This window comes from Hyperolius riggenbachi, chromosome 7 (genome assembly GCF_040937935.1).
Source record: "Hyperolius riggenbachi isolate aHypRig1 chromosome 7, aHypRig1.pri, whole genome shotgun sequence".
In the NCBI taxonomy this organism is placed as follows: domain Eukaryota; kingdom Metazoa; phylum Chordata; class Amphibia; order Anura; family Hyperoliidae; genus Hyperolius; species Hyperolius riggenbachi.
Window position 1 is genome coordinate 174,542,054 of NC_090652.1, and position 17,466 is coordinate 174,559,519.

The 17,466-nt window shown below is 42.5% G+C and overlaps 1 protein-coding gene across 3 annotated transcripts in view; it reads left to right on the plus strand.

Moving 5' to 3' along the window:
• The window catches only part of LOC137524724 (tRNA N6-adenosine threonylcarbamoyltransferase, mitochondrial-like), a 301,894-nt gene that overhangs the window by 234,226 nt on the left and 50,202 nt on the right, over nucleotides 1-17,466 (plus strand). The window lies entirely within an intron of this gene.

Sequence of the window (17,466 nt, forward strand, 5' to 3'; positions counted from 1 at the left end):
CAGATGCCCCTTCTGTCTACAGCTGTTTCACGTGAGTTTCACGCCTCTTCAGGACACGTGGGGCTAAGGTCCAGCAAGTGATAGTTGCTCAGCCTAAGGTCCAGCTGGTCACTTAGCCAAAGGTGCATCCAGTCGCTCAGCCCAAGGTCCAGCTAGATGGTCATTCTGTAGTCCAGCCAGATGCTCAGCCTAGGGTCCAGCCAAATGCTCAGCCTAGGGTCTAGCCAAATGCTCAGCCTAGGGTCTAGTCTGATGCTCAGCCTAAGTCCCAACCAGTTTCACAGTTCTTTGTTGGCACCCAGCCGTTACAGACTTCTGCTGCTGCCCAGCTGTAACAGACTTCTGCTGCTACTCCGCTGCCTCGAATTTCTTCTGATCTTCCTGATGGACCAAGCCTGCCATTTCTTCTGTTGGTACCAAGCCTGTTGATCCTCCTAATCCTACCAAGCCTGCTGTTCTCAGGGACCAGTGCACATAAGGGGGAAGCCACTGCATCACAGGACTCTGCAGGCCCTGAATCTAACGAGGAGCCCTCCAGATCACAGTTACTAGAGGCCACATCAGAGCTCAAAATCTTTATTAATGGCAAATTTGACACAATCCAGTCAGATTTATCACTTGTCAAGGCTGACTTGCAAAAGATGAGGGAGCGCACAGGGGAGGCTGAAAAACGGATTAGTGACATTGAGGATAATCTGCTGCCATTACAGTCTGAAATATCATACCATAGCAAGATCTCTGATGCACACTCACTCAAGTTATCCGATTTAGAGAACAGGTCTAGAAGGAACAATCTAAGATTCGTCAGATTCCCTGAAAAAGTAGAGGACCCTTCCACTGAGGAATTTCTAGAACAATGGATCCTTTCTGTTCTGCCTGACTTTCAACCCTCTCGTACATTCTCTATTGAAAGGGCTCACAGAATTCCTGGGAAGCCCCCTAAACCGGGCCAATCTCCACGTCCCTTGATTGCAAAATCTCTCAACTATCGTGACAAGGCCAGTATTCTTAACGTCACCAGGCTTCTGCAAACACCCTTGCAATTTAATGGTACTCCAATCCATATATATCAAGACTTCTCTGTCGAAATACAGAAGCAGAGACTTGCTTTTTTTGAAGTGAAGAAAATGCTCAGTGACAAACAGCTCCAGTATAGTATGCTGTTCCCAGCCAAACTCTGCGTGCTGTATAAAGATGAAGCTCTTTTTTTCACCACCCCTCAAGCTGCTACAGACTGGCTGGGAAGTATAGGCTCAGGTCACCCTTACCACTCATCAGCTAATAAAAAGCCTACCTGATAAAACATATAGGCTATATCCTGGCCTAACTTCACCTCTAATATGCAATATTCTGCTATTATGCTGATTACGTCTATCTCTGCATATATCTATACCCTACATTTCTAATGTTATGTCATTTACATGCTTTCAGTTATATGCTACGGTTAAACAACATGTCTTTTCTATTTTACTAGATTGACTCTGATCTATACATGGGATGCTTGTTTCTCTTATGATTCTGTTGCCCTTTGTTTCTAAAACTGGATAGTTATACTGAAGTTTACACTCTACCTGATAAATGCTTTCTATGCTGACCTATATCCATCAGTAAATTTTTCCTGCAGCGGTGGAATTTCCCCATTCTATTAATATGTGTTCTGGGGCTTTACGTTCTCTAGTCATTCGCCCCTAAATGCTGCACGGGATGGGAATTAAGGCAGATTGTAGTTCTGGCCAACTTGCTGGGAGGGTTAGGGAGGGATTGGGTGGTAGTGTTTCAACTAACGGTGCTAATACATGGAATTTATATATTTATGATATTGTGATCTGCAAGATGTTCATATACTTTCTCTCTAGAGATTATGGCTGACTTTAAAGGGACTCCGAGCAGTGCAGAAACTATGGAAAGATGCATACCATTTTAAAGGTCTCTTTCTCCTCTTTCCAATGATATATAAACCGCCACCCTACGCCTTTGAGTTTTCGCTATTTTCGTGATTGAAGTTGCCACGGCCGTGATTTCAATCGCGAAAATAGAGAAAACTAAAAGGCGTAGGGCGACGATGTAGGTGTTGCCAGACAGAGGAGAAAGAGAGCTTTAAAATGATATCCATCTTTCCATAGTTACTTGTATTACACAGGACGACACTTTCCCCAGTGTCAGCAGCTCCATTCAGCAGAATGGAGCTGCTGACTTTAGGAAAAAGTCGTCCTGTGTAATACAAGTAACTATGGAAAGATGGATATCATTTTAAAGCTCTCTTTCTCCTCTGTCTGGCGACACCTAAATCGTCGCCCTACGCCTTTTAGTTTTCTCTATTTTCGCGATTGAAATCACGGCCGCGGCAACTTCAATCGCGAAAATAGCGAAAACTTAAAGGCGTAGGGCGGCGGTTTTATATATCATTGGAAAGAGGAGAAAGAGAGCTTTAAAATGATATGCATCTTTCCATAGTTTCTGCACTGCTCGGAGTCCCTTTAATATTCTTTCATGGAATGTTCAGGGAATGAATCGCCCCATTAAGAGACGGTTGGTATTCGATTATATGAAAAAACTGAAACCTTATATCATGTGTCTTCAAGAGACCCATCTAGCAGGGGCTAAAATTACGACTCTTAAAAAACCCTGGATTGCTAATGTGTACGCTTCCCAATTCTCCACATACTCTCATGGCACTGTTATATTGGTAGCCAAACGAGCACCGATAAAAGTCCATTCAGTAATTACGGACCACCTTGGACGATTTGTAGTGATACAATTCTCGTATGAAGGCCATAATGTTAACGGTTGCCTCTATATATGTTCCTCCTCCCTTCAACATTTCTGTTTTAGATAAATTAATATCACATATACATGACCTAGCCTCTGGTCCACTCCTAATATGTGGTGATTTTAACACGGTCTCCAATCTTCTCCTGGATAGATCTAGCCCTGGGGAGCATAGGGGTCAACTAGCCTTTAGAGAATGGGTCCAAAAGCACATCCTCTGACATTTGGAGATGGCGCAACCCCAGTAAAACTACTTTTTCATGTTTCTCTGTCTCTGCTGGTACCATGTCTAGAATAAATATGATTATGGGATCACAATCAATACTAACTAAGGTTAAAAAGCTTGAATACCACTCGCATGGGATATCAGATCACTCCCCTTTGTTCTGTTCATTAGCTCTTGGCTCTCAATCTGGTTTTGGGGGTGGAAGATGGGGCAACTGTGGTTACAGGATGAAGTGGTTCTGAATCATTGTAAAACTCAGATGACAGAATATTGGCGAATTAACAGTGGTACGGCACCTGCCAATATAGTTTGGGATGCATCTAAAGCGGCTCTCCAGGGTCATTTCAGTCATATTAAAGGCATCACTCTCAAAAATGATGAAGCCTTTATTGGTCGCACAGAGAATGCTATGATTAAAGCAAAACAAGAATTTGAATCAGTCTCTACACCTGAAAATTATCAAATTTGGTTTAAAACTAGGCGTGATCATGAACTTAGGCTACTAAACAGAGCCAAACGAAAATAATTCATTGCATATCAACGTATGTTTGAATGTGGAAACAAGTTGAGCAAAATTTTAGCGTGCTTGCTACGTGACAGTCACTCGTCAATAGCAATCCCAAGACTTATCTCCACATCTGGTATTGAGTGTTGCACCTCAGAAAGTATTCTAAAAGAATTCAGAAAATTCTATAGTAATCTATATACTAAAAAACCCTCCGTGTGACCAATCTTTACTAGTTGACTTCCTTAGTCGTTGTCAACTGCCTGAACTTGATGACTCGGATAGGCAAATACTTGATGCTCCTTTATCTGTAAGCGAAATTTCAGATGCCATTAAGAGTCTCAAACCAAATAAAGCCCCCGGGCCTGAGGGTATTCCCTCCGAGTGGTATATAAAGGGTAGAGCCCTTACCTCACTTGAACTTCTTCAAACGTTTAATAGTGCCTTGGACTCTGGTATTTTTCCCGGATTCAATGCAAGAAGCTCATATTACCCTTCTTTTGAAGCCTGGGAAAAGTTCAGATTCCTGTGATTCCTACCGTCCCATCTGCCTGTTATTCTCGGATGTTAAAGTTCTTGACAAAATTTTAGCCGGCAGACTAAATCAAGTAATCGAAAAATTAGTCTTCCAAGACCAAACTGGTTTTATCCCTTATCGCTCTACCAAATTAAATATCAGAAGGCTTTTTGCAAACCTGCAGCATACTCATAGCAACGCTGGCTCCAGAGTCCTCCTTGCTTGATACAAACAAAGCGTTTGATACAGTTTCATGGCAATATCTTTTTGCTGTCATGGATGCCTTTCAATTTGGAAATACCTTTCAGAAATGGGTGCAACTTTTATATACTGAACCATTGGCACGTCTTCGGGTGAATGGGCTTATTTCTGCTCCTTTTAATATTGGTAGGGGCATCCGGCAGGGTTCTCCTTTATCTCCCCTGCTGTTTGCCCTTGCCATGGAGCCTTTGGCAGCCTTCATACGGGAGGACTCAGGTATTGGGGGATGGGTTATTAAGAGGGTTCAGGAAAAAATTTAGCTGTATGCTGATGAACTACTACTATATTTAGACAACCCCAGATCCTCGTTGCAGAGAGTGCTGTAGGTATATAAGAAATTTGGTGAGATTTCAGGATTAAAAGTAAATTGGTATAAGTCTGTCCTTTGCCCCATTGATCAAGAATCCCTAGATACGCTTCCCCCGAATTCTCCACTTCAAATCAGTCACTCATTTCGCTATCTGGGCATTGTAGTTACTAAAAATAATGCGTCTTATCTACAAAATAATTTGCTCCCTGTTCTTAATGAGTAGAAGAAAAGCTTAAAAAATGGGTATTCCTGCCCCTGGATCTTATGCGTCGAGTTAATACTATTAAAATGATAATAGCCCCCAAATTACTGTATGTATTACTGATGTCCCCCATCTGGCTCCCAAACACGTACTTTACTAAACTTAATAGTACGATTCAAAGTTTCCTGTGGTCTAATCGTATCCCTAGACTTTCTATTGACACATTACGGTTGCCTACTAATAAAGGAGGATTAGTCCTCCACCATTTTCAATTATATTATTATGCTGCACAACTTACCTATATCTGTAGATGGTTACGTAATACCAGAGATGATGCAGCTTTAGATGCAGAAGCGGATATGGCGCATTCATTTGAATCCTTATGTAATGATTTACAGAGGAGAAGTATTTGCTACAGAGGGCATCAATATCCTAAAATATTCTCTGCGGATCTTTCGTAAATGCCAAGCTTTGGTGGGTGAGGCAGGCACACATGTCTCTCCAAGTGCCCCCATATGGAGCAACCCTACATTGCCTGCATTTTTATCTTTTAATGAACCGGGCTTCTGGATTGGATATGGAGTCAAATACATCAATCATTTGTTTATCAAAGATAAATTCAAAACTTGGCCTCAAATGGTCTCTGAATTTGGTATTCCTGCGCGCTTTCGTTTTAGATATTTTCAGCTGCGCCATGCTGCTTCTGCACAATTTGGTAGCCTTATGGTGTCCTTGTCCCCAGGTATAGTAGAAAAGTGTTTTTTAGATAAATATCCCAGAGAAGCTTATTTCCAGATATTACTTAAACTTTATTCAACATAATTATGATTATAGGCTGACTAAGGCCAGGGACAGATGGGTTAACTGGGGTGAAGAAATTACTAATTTCGAATTGGTAGATTTTGAAGGGTCTTACATGAAGACTGTATTTAGTTCTCGTGATAAGTTAATACAGATTCGCTGGTTCCATCAAATTTACTACACTCCTCAAAAAATCTCTAAATTTTCTAAGGGCATCAGCGATGCTTGTTGGAAATGTGAATATAGCCCAGGAACTTTTAAACATTGGGATTGCCCTTTAATTCAAGCATTTTGGGAAAAAGTCTTAAAATTTCTGAATGATCATTTAGGTCTCTATGCGGTCTCCTCATACAAGTCATGTCTACTGGGCTTGATAGAAGATCTGCCTCTTGGCAGTCATAAAAAAACTCTTGCTTAGACTATTATTATTCTATGCTATAAGACCGTTGCACTGGAATGGAGAAGGACCTCTGAACTCTCTTTAACTGTATGGTTAAAACTGGTAAATTCATCTCTTCTTCTATATCAGTTGACCTGGTTAGTAAGAGGAGCTAATTCTACATTTTCAAGGGTTTGGGGTCTATGGTCTCCTTCCCGCTTTATATGAGGATTGTGATCCCCATTCACTCTTTCCTTCCTCTGTGTTTTAATATTTTTGAAAGTAGTTTTTAGTTTGTTTTTAGTTTTAGCTATTTTAGGGGGATATCTGTGTGTGCAGGTGACTATTACTGTGCATAATTATTAGGCAACTTAACAAAAAACAAATATATACCCATTTCAATTATTTATTTTTACCAGTGAAACCAATATAACATCTCAACATTCACAAATATACATTTCTGACATTTAAAAACAAAACAAAAACAAATCAGTGACCAATATAGCCACCTTGCTTTTCAATGGCATTTAAAAGCCTGCCATCCATGGATTCTGTCAGTGTTTTGATCTGTTCACCATCAACATTGCGTGCAGCAGCAACCACAGCCTCCCAGACACTGTTCAGAGAGGTGTACTGTTTTCCCTCCTTGTAAATCTCACATTTATGATGGACCACAGGTTCTCAATGAGGTTCAGATCTGGTGAACAAGGAGGCCATGTCATTAGTTTTTCTTCTTTTATACCCTTTCTTGCCAGCCACGCTGTGGAGTACTTGGACGCGTGTGATGGAGCATTGTCCTGCATGAAAATAATGTTTTTCTTGAAGGATGCAGACTTCTTCCTGTACCACTGCTTGAAGAAGGTGTCTTCCAGAAACTGGCAGTAGGACTGCGAGTTGAGATTGGCTCCATCCTCAACCCGAAAAAGGCCCCACAAGCTCATCTTTGATGATACCAGCCCAAACCAGTACTCCACCTCCACCTTGCTGGCGTCTGAGTCGGACTGGAGCTCTCTGCCCTTTACCAATCCAGCCACGGGCCCATCCATCTGGCCCATCAAGACTCACTCTCCTCATTTAATCAGTATATAAAACCTTAGAAAAATCAGTCTTGAGATATTTCTTGGCCCAGTCTTGACGTTTCAGCTTGTGTGTCTTGTTCAGTGGTGGTCGTCTTTCAGCCTTTCTTACCTTGGCCATGTCTTTAAAAATTGCACACCTTGTGCTTTTGGGCACTCCAGTGATGTTGCAGCTCTGAAATATGGCCAAACTGGTGACAAGTGGCATCTTGGCAGCTGCACGCTTGACTTTTCTCAGTTCATGGGCAGTTATTTTGCGCCTTGGTTTTTCCACGCGCTTCTTGCGACCCTGTTGAGCATTTTGAATGAAACGCTTGATTGTTCGATGATCACGCTTCAGAAGCTTTGCAATTTTAAGAGTGCTGCATCCCTCTGCAAGATATCTCACTATTTTTGACTTTTCTGAGCCTGTCAAGTCCTTCTTTTGACCCATTTTGCCAAAGGAAAGGAAGTTGCCTAATAATTATGCACAACTGATATAGGGTGTTGATGTCATTAGACCACACCCCTTCTCATTACAGAGATGCACATCACCTAATATGCTTAATCTGTAGTAGGTTTTCGAGCCTACACAGCTTGGAGTAAGACAACATGCATAAAGAGGATGATGTGGTCAAAATACTCATTTGCCTAATAATTCTGCATTCCCTGTATAAGAAATAATTGCATATAAAATCTTAATAATATAAAATCAGGTTCTATAGATTTGCCTTTGTTATGAATAAATATAATGACTTCAACCGGCAGAGGTTACCATTTCATAACAATCTATATTAATAATATTAATTTTATAAGACTATGAAATTGCCAGGTGGCATCATTGAATAATCTTTAACTAATTGGGAAAACACCTTATTTTATATTTTATAAAGTCTGTTCCCAAAACATCATGTGTTATCAGCTTTCAGTGTTTAGCTAACTGAGACAGCCTTGTACCCAGAACCCATCAACAATTCTCCAGAACCAAAACAATCCTACAAGAATGTTTTACTGTCTCAAATCATCACTAGCTTTTAAATATATTTCAAAGTATTAAATTATATTATACAGGGTTTAACAATAACTATTTCTTTCTTTAGAAGGACTGTATTGATTATTAATATTTAGATTAATAATATCTATGTGTAATAATTAAGAAAATGTGCATATAAAATTACTGCTGTAATGTGAGTTTTAACTTGTTCCCAGTCTTTTCACAGAGGCATCTTTCAAATGTCAAGGCCACGCACTAACATAAACAAGAATGTTCTGGCTTTTTGTAACTAGAATAATTCAATTATGAGTTTCACTGCTTGGAATATGCTGAGATGTCACAGAGCAATATTTTTAAAAAGTACTCTAACTTTACAGTTTACAATGAAATTTTGCATAGAACATTAAAACGTAAAACATACACATATGACAGCTTTTCCTGGATAAATAAAACCACTAGAATTCTGACAGCTTGTTAGTATCCAGTCCACTGACCTGCCTGTTGGTATTCAGTCCACTGCCGAGCCTGATGGTATCCAGTCCACTGACCTGCCTGTTGGTATCCAGTCTGCTGCCCTGCCTGTTGGTATCCAGTCCGCTGCCCTGCCTGTTGGTATCCAGTCCGCTGCCCTGCCTGTTGGTATCCAGTCCGCTGCCCTGCCTGTTGGTATCCAGTCCGCTGCCCTGCCTGTTGGTATCCAGTCCGCTGCTCAGCCTGTTTGTATCCAGTCCACTGCCCAACCTGTTGGTATCCAGTCCACTGACCTGTCTGTTGGTATCCACTCTGCTGAACTGCCTGTTAGTTTCCAGTCCGCTGATCTGCCTGTCAGTATCCAGTCTGCTTCCCAGCCTGCTGGTATCCAGTCCACTGACCTGCCTGTTGGTATCCAGTCCACTGACCTGCCTGATGGTATCCAGTCGACTGCCCAGTCTATTGGTATCCAATCCGTTGTTCCTCTTGTTAGTACCTAGTCTCTTGTCCAGCCTGATGGTGTCCAGTCTGCCATCTTGACCATTGCTTGCCAGTCTGCTGTCCTGGCTGTTGACTGCCAGCGTGCTACCCTGCCTGATGCCTGCCAGTCTGCTGCTCTGCCACAAGACCTGCCAGCCTGCTGCCCTGCCTGACGTCTGCCTGCCTGACGTCTGCCAGCGTTCTGCTTTGCCTGATGTCTGCCTGCCTGACGTCTGCCAGCGTGCTGCTTTGCCTGATGCCTACCAGTATGCTACCCTATCTGTTGTTCAACCTGCCTCCTTGCCTTGTAGTTCCCAGTCTACGCACAAGCTTCCTGAGGTCCAATTTTCAGAATTGCCTGCTGTCCAGCTTGTTCTGGTCATGTTTTGTTTTGAAATATTGCCCTCCCTCCATACCCAGGTTAGCTATATGCGGTCCTACTTTTGTTGTCTTTTGGATTCTGCCTTTTGCCTGCCAGCCCGATGCCTTATCTGATGTTTTCCAATTCCTTGTCCAATCTTCCCCCTTGCTTGGTGGTTTCCAGTCTGAGTTCCAGCTTCCTGAAACCCAAGTTTTAAAGTGTAATTTTGTGTTTACCTCCCTGCCTGCCTAGCTTTGGCAACTGCTGTCCACCCTGCCATCTCTTGGGACTCTGGCAGTAGAGTTACAAAATTATGGTGGAGCATCCTGAGGCTGCTCCTTAAATAGACTCTGTAACAACATTTTCAGCCTTATTTCTTCTATCATATAAGTTCCTATACCTGTTCTAATGTGGTTTGGAGTGATGCAGCCTTTTCTAGTTGCACTGTCTCTGTAATATATCTAATCTTCTTTTCTTTGTCAAGCTTTGTCGACCCAGGGAGGAAGGGGTTGCCTCTGTTGTAATGAATACAAGTCATGCACATCTCTCCACGCCCCCTCTAGGCTCACGCCTGTGTGCTTTGTTGATTACTGTGAGGCTGAGGAGGGAGGGAGCTGCCTGTAACATGCTGAGAAACTGTGAGAATTCCAGATTGAAGTGCAGATAATTCACTATGTAAGAAAACCATGTAGTATACACACATATTAGTGCCTGTGTGTACAGTATGTGTGTGTGTGTGTGTGTGTGTGTGTGTGCGTGCGTGCGTGCGTGCGTGCGTGTGTGTATGTATGTATGTATGTATATATATATATATATACATACATACACACATACACACACACACACACACACTGTACACACACACACACTGTACACACACCACTTCCTGGTTAGCGGGCATGTTTTTGTTTGTAAACACTGCCTAAAACTGGCAATTAAAAGCCCAGGATCGCGGCGGGGAGTGGCAGAAACAGCAAAGATGGATCCAGGAGATCACAGTTACTTGATTGGTATGCTTTTAATTGTACAAATCGGACAGTACAGATCTCTTTAAGGGCGGGGGGATATGCCAGGAACTATGTACTGCCATTTCTTGCCTGCTGGTGGCAGTATTAACTTGGACTGCCCTAGACTTTCACTGTCCACCAGCAGGTGCCTGTGCCCTGTTTCTGGTAGCCCTGGACTTCTTTTTTTTAACAAATCATTTTATTGATTTTAATACAACAAAACATTGCCAAGAGGCCACAACAGGACAGAATTAAGCTTAGATACAATATCATAAATCATAGTACAGGATACTCTAGTACATAGTGGCTCCTTCCTAGAGATTCTTTTAAGAATTGTCCATAGAATTCAGGGAGCCCAAATTGTATCAGGAGCATTACATACTTTGTCCTAACTTAATTATAGTACATCAAATTATAACCTCTGTATTAATGCAGGGTATATAGCTTAAAGGAAAAGAAGAGAAAAAGAGGAGAAACAGAGGAAAGGAAGAACAGGTTAGTTAGGTCGCCTCCACCCCCGCCCCCCAGCACCACACCACCAGACACTATATCCAGATTAAATGGAAATAAACTTTGAGATAAGGTAAAGGAGGGGTGTGACCTGATTGAGCACAAACACTTATAATTCAAAAAGAGGTACAAAACTTTATTGATTACTTATCAAAAAATTATAAAAACATATATAGCATAAGACAACTCCCGCCAAAGACCACCATCCACATAAACCCACCCGCTCCCCCCAATCACCCAGATTCCCCCTGGAATTCTCGCTAAGATAGCTCAAGTATGCATATGGTACGGAACCAGTTTAGTAACTGCGCAGTTAGGATACAAACTGGGTCATAAGATGTAGGTTGTTTTGTGAATTCACAATGGACTCGGATCCACCGAGCCAGTCCAGAATTTCCACTAGATAAATTTATGTATACCGCCTACAGGCAGATAGTGAATTCAAAAAAGGATCCAAAAATTGCAACAGCATATCAGAACAAGAGGCATCTTCATCTCCCCCAATGCTTGCAGTTTACCACAATGAGTATCCACATGACAAAAAGGATATAAAGCAACCAGTATGGTGTGTTAGAGCAGAGGCAGCAACTCAAGGATTATAGTGCAGCATGTGTCAAGCCGATCATGTCATAAAAGCCAGACTTATATCTTGATGAACAGCCATTGGGTTGCAATGAGCATAAGTATGCAATAAGCAGTAAGCATATGCATGCAGTCAGCAGACAGGCATTGAAGCACATGAATCAGCACATGAATCAGCAGTCCAGCCTATATCAATAAGGCACAGCAGATGGTCACATCAAAACATCAGGTTGTTGCAGAAGCAGCCCATATGTTGCTGCATAGCCAGGCTGTTAATGGAAAGCAATGTATATGCCCGTTGGGCTCTTACTGTATCCTAAGAGGTTGATTCCGGATGGTGGATGGTGAGTATGGCTACTCAGGCAAGCAGGGGGAGACGGTGCTGAGATGAGGAAAGCTGGAGATGCATGGAAGCGGCAGGGAGAAGCGGACCCAGTGTGCCAATGGCGGAGGACAGCGTCCTCAATCGATTTCGCCGGCTCTTCCGGCTTCTTCAGGAGCCCAAATTGTATCAGGAGCATTACATACTTTGTCCTAACTTCATTATAGTACATCAAATTATAACCTCTGTATTAATGCAGGGTATATAGCTTAAAGGAAAAGAAGAGAAAAAGAGGAGAAACAGAGGAAAGGAAGAACAGGTTAGTTAGGTCGCCTCCACCCCCGCCCCCCAGCACCACACCACCAAGCACTATATCCAGATTAAAGTTATTAATATTAAAGATTATAACTTTAGCTTAGGAAGGAGTGTCAGAGGTAATATCTGGATTACCAGTCCATGGAGACCAAATTTTTTCAAATTTGTTTGGACAATTCCTACTTAACCACTTCAGGATCACAGGTTTTCTTCCCTTAAAACCAAAACAACTTTTACATTTCAGCGCTCCTCCCATTCATTCACTGATAACTTTATTGCTACTCATCACATGTGAATGATCTATAGGTTGTTTTTTTCGCCACAAATTAGGCTTTTCAAGGGTGATATTTTATTTTAGTAATAATGTTATTCTCTATGCATTTTAAAAAGAAAAAAGAGAAAAAAATGAAAAGATACACTATTTCTATATTTCCAACCATAAAAAAAAAGCAAGGGAGGCTAGGATTAGATCAGGGTTGATCAGGGTTAATCAGGGTTGATCAGGGGTATATAGTCCTGGTATATTTATTTATAAGTCCTGGTATATTTATAAAATCCTCTAGGTGGCAGTCAGACTACAAGAAAAGAAGATCCAGTTACCTTGTAATCCTCTCAGGAGTGATTACAAGGTAACTGTATCTTCTTAAGTGCTGGCAACATTGTTTGTAAACCTCACAAATGAATGAGCACTGCTATTGGCTTATAGCAGTGCTCATTCATGGTTACAGGCATCTGATTGGTGATGGGAGTAATTACTCCCATTCATCAATCCCACCCAGAAATAAATGAAGCTGGTGCACGTGCACGTGCACGCACGGGGGCGCGCACCCGCGGGCGGGAGCGCGCGGGAGCGGGGGCGCGCGGGAGCGCGCGCGTCCACGCGCGCGATCGCGCCCGCACAGCACAATAGCGGCAGGGGCGTTTATAAACGCCCCTGATCCGCTAATTAAGTCAATAGGGGCGTAGTTATGCGTCTGGGAAATCCGAAAGTGGTTAAAGAGAATCTGTATTGTTAAAATCGCACAAAAGTAAACATACCAGTGCGTTAGGGGACATCTCCTATTACCCTCTGTCACAATTTCGCCGCTCCTCGCCGCATTAAAAGTGGTTAAAAACAGTTTAAAAAGTTTGTTTATAAACAAACAAAATGGCCACCAAAACAGGAAGTAGGTTGATGTACAGTATGTCCACACATAGAAAATACATTCCTACACAAGCAGGCTGTATACACCCTTCCTTTTGAATCTCAAGAGATAATTTGTGTGTTTCTTTCCCCCTGCAGCTATCTTCCACTGAAGTATCAGGCTGTTTCTTCCTGCAGAGTGCAGACAGCTCTGCCTGTATGTAATTCCTCAGTATGTGAAAGCCCAGCCAGCTCAGAGGAGGATTTATCCAGCTTGTAAAAGATAAGAGAGAAGAGAGAAGCTGCCCTAATCTAAATAACCCACAGGCAGTGTGCAGAGAGGGCCTGGAGGAGGGAGATGCATCATAGAACCACAACACTGAAGAACTTGGCAGCCTTCCAGACACAGGCCTGACAAGTCTGACAAGAGAGAGATAAGTTGATTTATTACAGAGATGGTGATAGTAGAACGTGCTGCAGTAAGCCAGAACACATTAGAATAGCTTTTGGAACTTGTAGGATGATAAAAAACAGGATGCAATTTTTGTTACGGAGTCTCTTTAAATAGGTCAGTTTATATAATGTCAAAGATTGGTTTACTGTTTTTTTCCAATGATTAATCGAGGTGCCTCCAGCGCCCTTCCATACTCTTAGTATTTCTTTGCGACCATAAAAGGTAAGTAGTTGAATTAAATATTGAGCATGCTTATTGAGGGAGGTTTCGCCCATTGTCCCCAGGAGCACCAACTTAGGATCAGGAACAAGTTGGATGGTTAAAATGGCATTAATTATCTGTAAAACTTCGGTCCAAAACGTAGCGATGACAGGGCATTGCCAAAATACATGAAAAAAGGTACCGTCTTGTTGGTTGCATTTAGGGCAAGTAGCACTGTTTGCACGTGAAATGCTGTTCATCCGAACTGGGGTCATGTACGTCCTATGCAGGAACTTAACTTGAATCAGTCTATCCCTAGAACATATCGGGAGCTTGATAAAGTCCTCCAAAGCCCTGGACTTCTGCCGTCCACCAGCAGGTGGCCCTTCACTGTTGTTGCAAGGACTTTCAGTTCCCATTCTGGCCTGTTGTTGATTCAGAAGTACTGTCTGCAGATTTACTTCACCGGCTGCTTCCTGTTACTGATTACATGTACTATTTAAAGGAGTCATCAGGCGATTATAAGGAAAAAAAGGACTACTTACCAGGGGCTACCTCCAGCCCCAAGCTCCCAGCATGTCCCTCGCTGCATCTCCGCGGTAAGCCGTTAGGGAAGCTTTCCGGTCCCCGGCAATGACGTCAGGCCGGCCTGTACTGCGCCTGCGCGAGCGATGCTGTCAATCACCGCCACATGAACCGGAGTGCACTGCGCAGGCGCTCCGAACCACGTGGCAGTGATTGACAGCGCCACTCGCGCAGGTGCAGTACATACCTACCTACAGGCCGGCCTGACTTTATCGCCTGACATATCATTGCTATGCTGATGACACCCAGCTATATTTGTCATTCAAACCTGGCGTCACAGACCCTACTCCACAAATAAACGCATGCTTAGCTGAGCTTCAGGAGAGGATGAATAATAATTGGCTAAAACTTAAAGAGGGACTCCAGCCTAAACAAACATACTGTCATTAAGTTACATTAGTTATGTTAATTAAAATAGATAGGTAATATAATCTCTTACCCACCCTGTTTTAAAGAACAGGCGAATGTTTGATTTCAGGATAGCGGCCATCTTTTTGGTTTAAAGGAGGTGACAGGGAGCATGACACAGTTCCAACTGTCCTGTGTCCTGAGCACACCTCCCAGTTGCTAGGCAATGTGAATAACAACATGCTCTGCACAGCATCAGGGAAAAAAAGCCAGGTCTTTTTTTCTTTGATGGGTGGAGCTTAGCTAAAAATGCAGCTAAAAATGATGCTTTGGTAAGAAAAACAAAGTTCTGATGCTGTGAAACTGTTAAAGAAACACCAAGTCTTTTCAGTTCTGCTGAGTAGATTTTTTAGTCCGGAGGCTCACTTTAATGCTGACAAAACTGAGGTTCTTGTTATCGAGGATCAGGGCTCAACAGCAAAGCAGCCCCAGTCTCAACCAACACCGCTAAGGATAGGGAGCTCAGACCTGAACAACTCAGACTGTGTGCGCAGCCTGGGAGTACTGATTGATGGGAAATTAAGCTTCAGGCATCAAATCTCAGCTGTTGTGAAACATTCCTTCTTTCATCTAAGGAATATTGTAAGGATTAAACACCTAATTCCTTCAGAAGATCTTCCAACCCTAGTTCATGCCTTCGTCACATCAAGGTTAAACTACTGCAACGTCCTCTGCACAGGCCTGCATAAGAAAGACTTACGCCGCCTGAAATTAGTACAGATTGCCGCCACAAGGCTGTTAACGAGCCAACCCCGTCATTGCCACATAACACCAACCCTGTGCTCACTCCTCTGGCTACCGATAAAATGGAGAATTCTGTTTAAGATTGGCTTACTGACATTCAAATCCTTGCACAATCTGGGCCCTGGATACCTGAAGGACGTGTTGCAACTGCATCACACCCCCCACAATCTTAGATCAAAAGGACGTAACACCTTGGTCACCCCCAGAGTCCACCTCAAAACCTTTGGAGACGGAGACTTTTGTCATGTTGCCTCTACACTTTGGAACTCCCTGCCACACCCAATCAGGACAGCTCCATCCCTGGAAGCATTTAAGTCTAAACTGAAAACCTACCTCTTCAGTCTGGCATTCATGAACATCTGACTATCTCCTCTGTAACACAACCCAGCCTGCAACCCTGTATTAATCTGAGACACAACTATGCGCTTTGAGTCCTATGGGAGAAAAGCGCTTTACAAATGTTATTGTATTGTATTGTAAATAGTTAGTTAGTCAGGGTTGGTATTGGTTGTATGTGTGTTCACTGAATGTCCTGGTTTATTGGTGAGTATCTATACATAGTGTGCTGTTTGCATTATATTTGCTTTTTTATTTTAAAGGACAACTAAAGTGAGAAGACTATAGAGGCTGCCATGTTTATTCCCTTTTAAAAAACACCTGTTGCCTGGCAGCCCTGCTGGTCTGTTGTTCACGGTCTATGGCAGAAAGTATTAGAGGCAGAGGGTCAGCAGGGCTTGCCAGGCAACTGGTATTGCTTAAAAGTAAACAGACATGGCAGCCTCCATATACCCCTCTCTTCAGTTGTCCTTTAAACTGCTCAGGTTGCGCAGCTGACTAATTGGCAGTACTTGAATTACTCCTTTGTGGAGAAACATAGAGCAGAGTAAATATATCCCTATTGCGCTGGCAAACCTATTGTGGCTGGGCCCTAGAGACAGGAAAGTAGTCAGAGAACCACCAGGGGGATGGTTAGGGTTAGGCACCACCAGGGGAGATATAGGGTTAGGCACCACCAAGGGGGAGTCTTAGTGTTAGGCACCACCAGGGGATTCTTAGGATTAGGCACCACCAGGAGGGTGGTTAGGGTTAGGCACCACAAGGGGGGTGGGGTCTAGGTGTTAGTGATAGGTACAGGGAGGGTTCTGTGTGAGAGTAGGGTTAGGTATAGTTACAGCACAATATATGTAATATATACAAATTATTAAATTATGTATATTTAAAGAAAGGAGGGGGGGTCTAGGGGTTAGGGATAGGGATAGATCTGTGTGAGCCTAAAGTTAAGTATAATTGCAGTAAAATACTTGTAAAATCTACCATTCTATTACTATGCTTAACACAAGTGTAAATATAATTTTTTGTTATAGACACTATTTGATGTTTCATTTCAGAATTCGTTTGTTGTTATAGACGGTATTTTGCCATGTAATTTCCGTTTATTCAACCTATTTAGCACTAAATTTTCATTTACAAGCTATTAAACGAAAAATGTGGTTTTACATTACAACTTATAATTTCGGCTATATCCCGCGTCCTTTTCTCCAGGTGCCCTTTTTTGATACACGCGGTACAGACAACCTGCGTTGCTACATAATTTTAATCTTTAATTTTAATTACTGTATCAGAACTCTGCTGGCGATGTAACGCATCTAAGGGTACATACTTGCACATGTGGTAGGAATGTAAAATTATAAGAACATTTTGGGCAACTAACATTCAAATTATATTCTAAAGTGGTGGGAATTCCCAAAACCCCTACACCCAGAGTTGCCTTGCTTTCCTTTATGCCAGGGTCAATTGCCAAAGCAAAAAAGTATTTTCTTAGACATATACTCGTAGCTGCTATCATTGTGAGGCATTGAAAATTGACTAATGCTCCACAGCTCC